Source organism: Apium graveolens, chromosome 11, assembly GCF_009905375.1.
Source record: "Apium graveolens cultivar Ventura chromosome 11, ASM990537v1, whole genome shotgun sequence".
Lineage (NCBI taxonomy): Eukaryota > Viridiplantae > Streptophyta > Magnoliopsida > Apiales > Apiaceae > Apium > Apium graveolens.
Window position 1 is genome coordinate 140,489,539 of NC_133657.1, and position 8,895 is coordinate 140,498,433.

Here is an 8,895-nt window from a genome sequence, read left to right on the forward strand (position 1 = left end):
AGATTAGAGTCGCTTTGGGTTTTAGAACCACGGGCTCCATGGGAGCAAGAGAGTCCCACAGATATCTTGTAAGTTGAAAGTGTGGGCATTTTGTTGTTTTTTAATATCCGGGGTGTTGGGGGGGGGGGGCACTACTCCTGCCAGCGTGGCAATGATTAAAAATGGAAAAGAAGAAAAAGAGATGGTAAACGAGTAAAACCCTAATTAGTGGGAGTAAGTTTGAAGGCCAACGGGAGCTTAACAAATTAGAAGTCCTCCAAACATCATCACGTGACTGACCTTTTTCTTTCATTTTATTATAGTATAGGAGTAATAATAAGTAGTGTACTCATCCCAAAAAAACGTTTTATATTTATGTTGAACATGTTTGTCAATGTATATTTTTTTATTAATATTTTTAGTTTTGTATTAATATTAAATATAAAAACTTCATTATATTAAAATATTCATAAATATGAATTCAACAAAAACATTTATAACTATATTTGATATTATAAATTAGACGTAAATTAATAGTTAATCGTTTACCAAAGAATGTAACAAGTTAAAATGAAAAATGTAATATGGGACTGAAGGAGTAGTAATTTATGTTTATGCATAGAGACACCTGGACAACAAGTGTTGCTCATCAGATCTCTTTTTATTCCTCACATTCACACTTTGCTAGATCTCTCCTCCACTAAGCCCCTGTCGACTGTCGGCGACCCACCCCCACCAAGTCTTTGTTTTATCCATTTTTTTTTTTGCTAAATTGTTTTATCCATTTTATTAATACTAGTATATTATTGCCTCTGTCCCAATCATTTTTTTACACTTTTCTTTTGATGTTTCATCCAATTTTTTACATTTCAAAATTTATCATAAATAGTCAATGGGTTCCAGCACTTTCTCATTTTTCTTTCATTTTTACACTATTTTTACTTCACTATCTCTATTTTATACATTGAAAACCAGTGGGTACCACCATTTCACCCATTTTTTTTCTTTTTTACTATTTTATACATATTTCTTAACCTCCGTGCTCAAACCAAACATAAAAAATTGTTTAGAACGGAGGGAGTATAATCTATTACAAAATATCACATAAAATTTGCCAACTATTCTCGAATCTAATTTGCATATTTTAGTGTTTCCTTAATTCCCACGGAACACCTACACATGTTGTCTCCATGTTATTGGTCCAATTAGATTCATTTTTAAATGAGCTTTTACATTACAAAATTCGATGATTTTGACTTAAAATATTTGATACATTCTGATACTCTTGCTTACACACTGTTGCACGTGACTTCAAATGAAATTCAGTATACTTATCTACTTTGTACTAAAATTTTAAGTTGATCATTCAACTCAAAATTCAGTTTACTTACTTAATCACTGAAGTCACTATAATATTTGGTTGGGAACTTGGGTGTTCTCAATATTTAATGAAAGCAGTTGATTCATTCACGTTCAAAGCTAAATGCACAATCTGTCTTCGATTTTAAAACCGACGAGTACAGTGATTAACCAACCGATAAATGTAAATGTACTTCATCTATTATATATATAATATAATAGAGCAACTAGGGGGTTTATTAAGACATATTATTTCTTATAATTTTACTAAAATACCCCTCATAATTATAAATATTAATAACTTTTCATTTAATATACACGTATTAATTACAAGTAATGTGAATGTATTAATTAGTCGAACTCATTATTACATATATTTATTACTATTGCATCATTTAAAATAATTTATAACTATATATATGGATTACACCTATCTTATTCTATCTTAAAACTGAACATAATTTTAATACAATTTTAAAAATTTATTATTTTGAGTGACTATATTAAATACAAAGAGTATTTTTTAAGAAAAAAAATAGGTTAGTATATTAAGACTGAGCATGAATAGCACAAATTATTTTTATATAAAAGGTACAAAGAATTATTGTGCCCGTTTGGGAAATTTTAAAATAAGTAACTTATGACTTAAAATGATTAAGTGCGAAATAAGTGATAAGTTGATAAATACTTATAAGTTCTATAAGTGTTTGGATAAATTTACTTATAAGTCAGAAGTTTTTTTACTTAAATGAATTAAAACAACTAATTATTAAATACAATTATCTTAGTTCATGAATCTTAAATTAGAAAATATTTAAAAATTTATATTTTAAAATCAAAACTTTAGAAAAAAGTGAAAAAATGAAAATAAGTTGGAAAAAAGTACGTCACTGCCAACTTTCAACTTATCAGCTTATAAGTTGTAAATTCAGCTTATAAGTTGGGTCGACAAACACTCGTCGATAAGCTGTTACGGGCTTATAAGCCATAAGTGGCTTATAAGTAAGTTGCCAAACAGGCCCATTATTAAAAAACATAGTTGTCATCATACGACCAAAACTAAACGTACACAAATATTAGATCAAAAGATATACGTGATATAATGCTGAAAGTTTAAAACGTAAATAAATATTTTAATTAATATAAGAAAAACAGTTGAGCAAATTTATGGGGTAATTAATCTTACGACACGTACTCCTCGGAGATTATTAATCCCACAATACGAAGATTTCAGGGTAACGAGCACAAATTATTTTTATGCGAATGTTATAAGAAACTATTATAAGAAAATATAGTTATCATCATACGACTAAGACTCAACGGAAGTCAGAAGTTTTCTGGGATTAGCCAGCTAAGAACCAGCTAAGATAGAACCATCTAAGATAGAAGCTGTGATAAATTGGGAAGGCCCAAGACTCAACGGAAGTCAGAAGTTTTCTGGGATTAGCCGGATACCATAGAAGATTTGTGCAAGATTTCTCAAAGATTGCGGTCCCATTGACTAAGTTGACAAGGAAGAACGAGAAGTTTGTGTGGACGGATAAATGTGAAGAAAGTTTTCAAGAATTAAAGAAGAGTTTGGTAACCGCCCCAGTCTTGGTGTTACCAGATGAAAAAGGAGAGTTTGTGATCTTTAGCGATGCTTCGTATAAAGGGCTAGGATGTGTGTTAATGCAACACGGGAAAGTAATATCATATGCATCAAGGCAAATAAAGCCGCATGAACAAAAGTATCCCACGCATGATTTGAAATTGGCATCGATTGTGTTTGCTCTTAAAATTTGGAGGCATTACTTATATGGAGAAAAGTGTGATATCTATACGAATCATAAAAGTTTAAAGTATATTTTTATGCAGAATGAGTTGAATATGAGACAGATAAGGTGGTTGGAATTGATCAAAGATTACGATTGTACGATAAATTATCACCCCGAAAAGGCGAATGTGGTAGCAGATGCTTTAAGCCGCAAAGAAAGATTGAATGTGTTAACTTCATCAAAGGAATTGATCAAAGATTTTGAAAAGCTGGAAATAGAAGTGCAGATTCCAGAGTTAGAAAGAGAAGACATGTATGCAATGAAATTTCAACCAGAAATTTTGGAAAAGATTCGATGTTGTCAAGAACAAGTAATGAACCACGAGAAAGATAAGTTGACAGGAGAGGAAGTAAAAGCTTAAAAGGATGAAAAAGGCATATATCGCGTTAATTCGCGCATTTGGATACCTAACATTATGGAGTTAAAGCATGAGATTTTGCACGAAGCGCATAACTCAAGATTTTCAATTCACCCTGGAAGTACGAAAATGTACAAGGACTTAAAAGAGAGCAATTGGTGGCCAAACATGAAAAAGGAAATTGTGGAATGGATAAGTAAATGTTATACGTGTCAAAGAGTAAAAGCGGAACATCAACGACCAAGTGGATTGCTTCAACTACTGGACATACCTGAATCGAAATGGGAACATATCACGATGGATTTCGTGGTAGGTTTGCCAAAGACCAAGTCTAATTATGATGCGATTTGGGTGATAGTTGATCGACTGACGAAGTCAGCGCATTTCTTTCCTATCAACGAAAGATTTTCATTGAAAAAGTTGGACAAATTGTATTTGGACGAGATTGTGATGCGTCACGAAGTTCCAGTATCTATCGTGTCTGATAGAGATCTGATATTTAACTCGAGATTTTGGTGACAATTTCATGATCATTTAGGAACTAAATGAAAATGAGTACGGCATATCATCCGCAGACCGAAGGACAAAGTGAAAGGACAATTCAAACGATCGAGGATATGTTGTGAACCTGTGCAATAGATTTCAAAGGAAATTGGGATGATCAGTTGCCATTGATTGGGTTATCCTACAATAACAGTTATCACGCGAGTATTGGCATGCCGCCTTATGAAGCGTTGTATGGAAGAAAATGCAGATCCCCTACATATTGGGATGAGGTTGGTGAGCACAAACTAATTGGCCCAGAACTAGTTCAACAAACGAAAAAGAAATTGGAAATGATTCGTAAAAGGTTAATTGCTGCTCAAGATCGACAGAAGAAGTATGCGGATCGAGATCGAAAGGATATACAATTCGAGCCTGAAGACAAACTGTTGTTAAAGATATCTCCCTGGAAAGGTTTATCCAGATTCGGAAAGAAAGGAAAATTGAGTCCTAGGTATATTGGACCATTCGAAGTATTACGATAAGTTGGAAAAGTGGCTTATGAATTAGTGTTACCTCCGCAGATGCAACATCTTCATAACGTGTTTCACGTTTCTCTTCTAAAGAAGTATAATGCTGATGCAAGCCATGTGATCGAATTGGAACCAGTGTAAATACAACAAGATTTGTCTTATGTGGAACAACCAGTTCGAATCTTAGATCGAAAAGAAAGAACGCTCAGAAATAAAGTTGTACCTCTAGTTAGAGTGTTGTGGAGAAATCCTATAGTAGAAGAGTCAACTTGGGAATTAGAAAGTGAAATGCAAGAAAAATATCCCCATCTATTTGCTTAGACTAGATTCTGGAGACAAAATCCTTTTAAGGGGGGTAGATTGTGACGACTGGGAATTTCGTGACATGATTAAGTGAATAAAGTATAATTCTGTGGTGTAATTATAAATTATGTGATTAAATAAAGGGATAAATGATTTTGTTGATTAATTGTCTTTATTGTATATTAGTAACTGGGAACGTAAAATGACTCGTTCCAGTTTGATGAGTCAGCTTAGGGGATAAGCTGTGTTGTCGGGCCGTCAGGTAGAACGGAACCCGTCTTAAAAGGGATTAAAGTGTTTAAATGTGAACTATGTGCTATTGTGTGAACTAGGAATGTTTAAGTGAGTATTATATTCCAGCGATGTGTCAGTTGGTATAAAGCGAATGATTGTAAAGCGTAATTGAAACGCTTAGCGTCGGGCCGTCAAGGTGAACACGACCCGTTACGCGAAAAGGGGAATAATAATAAAAAAAAGGAAATTTTATGATCGAATATGAGTCGTTATATGTGAATATGTGTTATTTCTTGAAAATATGCTTGATTATGTGCTCTGTTGAATTTTAAATGATTTTAAGGGATTTATTTGATTTAAAATAAGGTTTATTGAACCTTTAAATGTCTTATAAAATTATCTGAGTATGTTCAAAGTGTGAAATTTGTTTTGTTATCTTCAGAATAGTCCTAGATACTTTAATAAAATGATAGATAGATTTATTTTATTATCGGTGTATTTTAAAATAATTTTATTGAGTAATAATTCTATTTTGAGCGCAATCTTGTAAAATCCATAACAAATAAACCGTACGCTCAAAAATTATTTTAAAAATATGGTTGGAAATCTAATTTCGAGATCTATTTTCTAAAAATGATATTCGTGGTATTTTCATCTTTTCTGAATAAATTTTCTATTAATCAAATCCATTTTTGATTTAAGCATAAAAGGAAATTGGAAGTTTAAATTGTAAATTACCAAAATGTCCTCCTTGGTGGCTATAAAAGAGAGCACACCCTCCCCACTTCTTTCTCTTCCTCCCCGCTTCTCTCTTTTCTCTCTTTTCTCTCTTCTCTCACTCCCGAACTCTCTCCCTCTCGGCTCTCTCTCTCTCTCTCTCCCCCTCTCTCTCCTACACTCCATTTCTTATCTATCTTACATGCAAATTCTAAATCTAGTTGGAAATCAAAGTTTTCACCATCAATCTTCCTTATTTCTCATTCTCTATCTGTTTATCTTTTGCATGTAAGTGTTCAAGTTAATTTCGAAATCAACTTCTTTTGATTTTATCTAAGAAAATCTCAATTTCTTAATGCATAATCATAAAAGAAGTATAGTGGATGTTGTGTTGTATTTTCTTTGGTTTTGTTTGATGATAGTTAGAATTTTGATGTTAAAAGGGGATTTTTGATTTCGAATGATGAGTAGCTTAATTGTTTTAGTGTTAAACTTGATATTGAATATAAATCTTTGTTTCTAAGGAAGTTTCATGGCATGCATGTAAGGTTTTAGTATAATCAAGTGAGTTTACTTTGATTTGTAAAGAAAATGAGTTGAATGGTTAGGTTAAAGGTCAAAGTGAGTTGAAATTGTAATTTAAAGACTTGCATGTCAAAATTTGTTTATGCATGTGTATTTTTTTGAAAAACCCAAATGAGTCTTTGTTAAGTGGCATTTATAACACTTATTTATGCTCTAATAAGCTTTGAGTTGGTGTATTTGTACTCAAGTTATTTGTGTTTTAACGTGTTTTCAAGTATTTTTGCATTTCAGGCTTTACTTCGTGAATCAGGTGAATTAGCATTGTTTTATGCTAATATTGTATTTAGGATATGTTGGAATAAAAGCTTGGAAGATTGGCTCGAAGTTGCAAGGAATAAAGAAGAAGAAAAAATGAAGTGTTGGCAGAAGACAGGCGCGCCCGCGCAGGTGTTGCGCGCAGCCGCGCCGGGAGTGCAGAAAGATAGCGCGCCCGCGCTGGTGAAGCGCGCGGCCGCGCTGGGTCGGGATATTAAAATCCTGATTCTTTTATAATTCAAATTGATGGACTCCTGGGATGATGGACTGCTATATAAGCATAACTTAGGTCATTTTTCAGGAGATATTCAGAGTTATCAAGACATCAAGGAGGGAGAAGACGACAAGAGACCTTTTGGCACAATTCGATAAAGGCGAAGACGAACTAGTTTATTCTTGCGAATCTTTGTTTTGAGTTGTAATTTGGATGTTTGTTTCTTATTTTTCTGGACCTTTACGCTTGTTTGTACTTTGGTTTATTTATTCGTATAAAGACTGCGTTTGCTCTATCATGTTTTTATTGGAACCCGTGTTGGCGATGAGTTCGATTATGGGCTAATCGTTATCGTGGGGTTCTAGAGGATTTATTTATGGATTTCTTCAGTTAAATTGTTTGATGACTTAGTATGTGGTGATTGTATGATATCCTAGTATTGGTTGTACGTATTCGTCTTATGAGCGTCGTGAACTTATAAGATAGTGTGTTAATTCTTAATGAAGCAAAAGTAAATTTAAGGATTTAGAACTTTCCATGCTAGCATAGGTTCATGTATTGATATGCATGATTCGTAGGTAATTTTAACCATCTTACTTGCCCTATGTAATCAAGATAGCTAACTTGTGCTCAAACCATTATGTTGTCAAATTTTATAGACATATATGGTCTCAATATAATTGGTGCCTATTCAGCTTCTATCTCTTTTGTGGATGTCTGGTCGAATGGTACTCGTGCAATGAAAGGTGGCGTTTATTAGTCTCGTGTTGTCTGATTAGTGTCATCACTATTGCATGCTAAGGTTGAGAATAATAAGGCTATTGAATGAAGTATTTAATGAAGTTAAAATCCCATGTCTGACATATATATTAATTCAATCAATCTTATTCTCGTAGTTATAATAGTTAGCGTAATTCTTAGTTATAAACATTCTCAATTTGTTATCGTCTTAGCATTAAATAATAACCATACATTGTTGCTTAGGTGCATGTATTAAACAATACAGTCTCTGTGGGAACGAACTAGAAAAGATTATATACTACTTGTGAACTCGTATACTTGCGTGTATTATTAGCGCGTTTTTAGCGACTAACAAGTTTTTGGCGCCGCTGTCGGGGACTGCAGTGTTAATTACTAGTTTATGTGATTTCCATCAGTGGTCGTTAAAGTTCATTGACTCGGACATTGTTACTTATTTGTTTCCTTATTTTATTTCAGGTAATCTAGCGTTCTCGTACTCGTAAGAGAACACTGGATAAAGCCGAGGAAGAATTGTGGTAATTCGCAGGGAAGTTTTTGAGGAAGAAAAGAAGGTAGAAGAAGAAGAGAAAGTTGAAGAGCCAATTATAGTAGCTATGGGTGATCAAGCAGAAAATTCGAAGGCTTTGATGGACTATTATAAGCCAACTATTAATGACATTCAGTCTAGCATCATTATACCAGCCATCGCGGCTAACACTTTTGAGATCAAGTCCAACACGATCCAGATGATACAGAACTCAGTTCAGTTTGGGGGTTCTCCTACCGAAGACCCCAACATGCACATCAGGGATTTCATCGAGATCTGCGACACTTTCAAGTTCAATGGTGTGACTGAAGATACTATCAATCTGCGACTCTTCCCATTCTCTTTAAGGGACAAAGCTAAGTGCTGGTTACACTCTCTACCGGTAGGGTCTATCACAACTTGGGAAGATCTTGCTCAAAAGTTTCTCACTAAATCTTTTCCCATGGTGAAGACTGCAACAATCAGGAATGCTCTTACTCAGTTCGTGCAGCAAACTGGAGAATCTATGTGTGAGGCTTGGGATCGATATAAGGAGATGCTAAGAAAGTGCCCACACCATGGCATACCTGATTGGATGATTATCAACTGTTTCTATAATAGATTGGATCCTACTTCTAGGCCCATGCTTGATGCAACATCAGGAGGAGCCTTGTGGGCTAAGAGCTACGATGAAGCTTATGAACTTATTAAACTGATGGCTGCTAATGAGTACCAGAATCCTTCCCAGAGACTGACTCAGGGAAAAGTAGAAGGAATTCTGGAATTGGATG

General features: G+C 34.0%; 1 non-coding gene across 1 annotated transcript; it reads right to left on the reverse strand.

Moving 5' to 3' along the window:
• Nucleotides 1-8,582: 8,582 nt before the first annotated feature.
• Nucleotides 8,583-8,689, reverse strand: LOC141699163 (small nucleolar RNA R71). The gene has a single exon (XR_012565646.1). It is a non-coding gene; the product is annotated as a small nucleolar RNA R71 (small nucleolar RNA).
• Nucleotides 8,690-8,895: the final 206 nt, after the last annotated feature.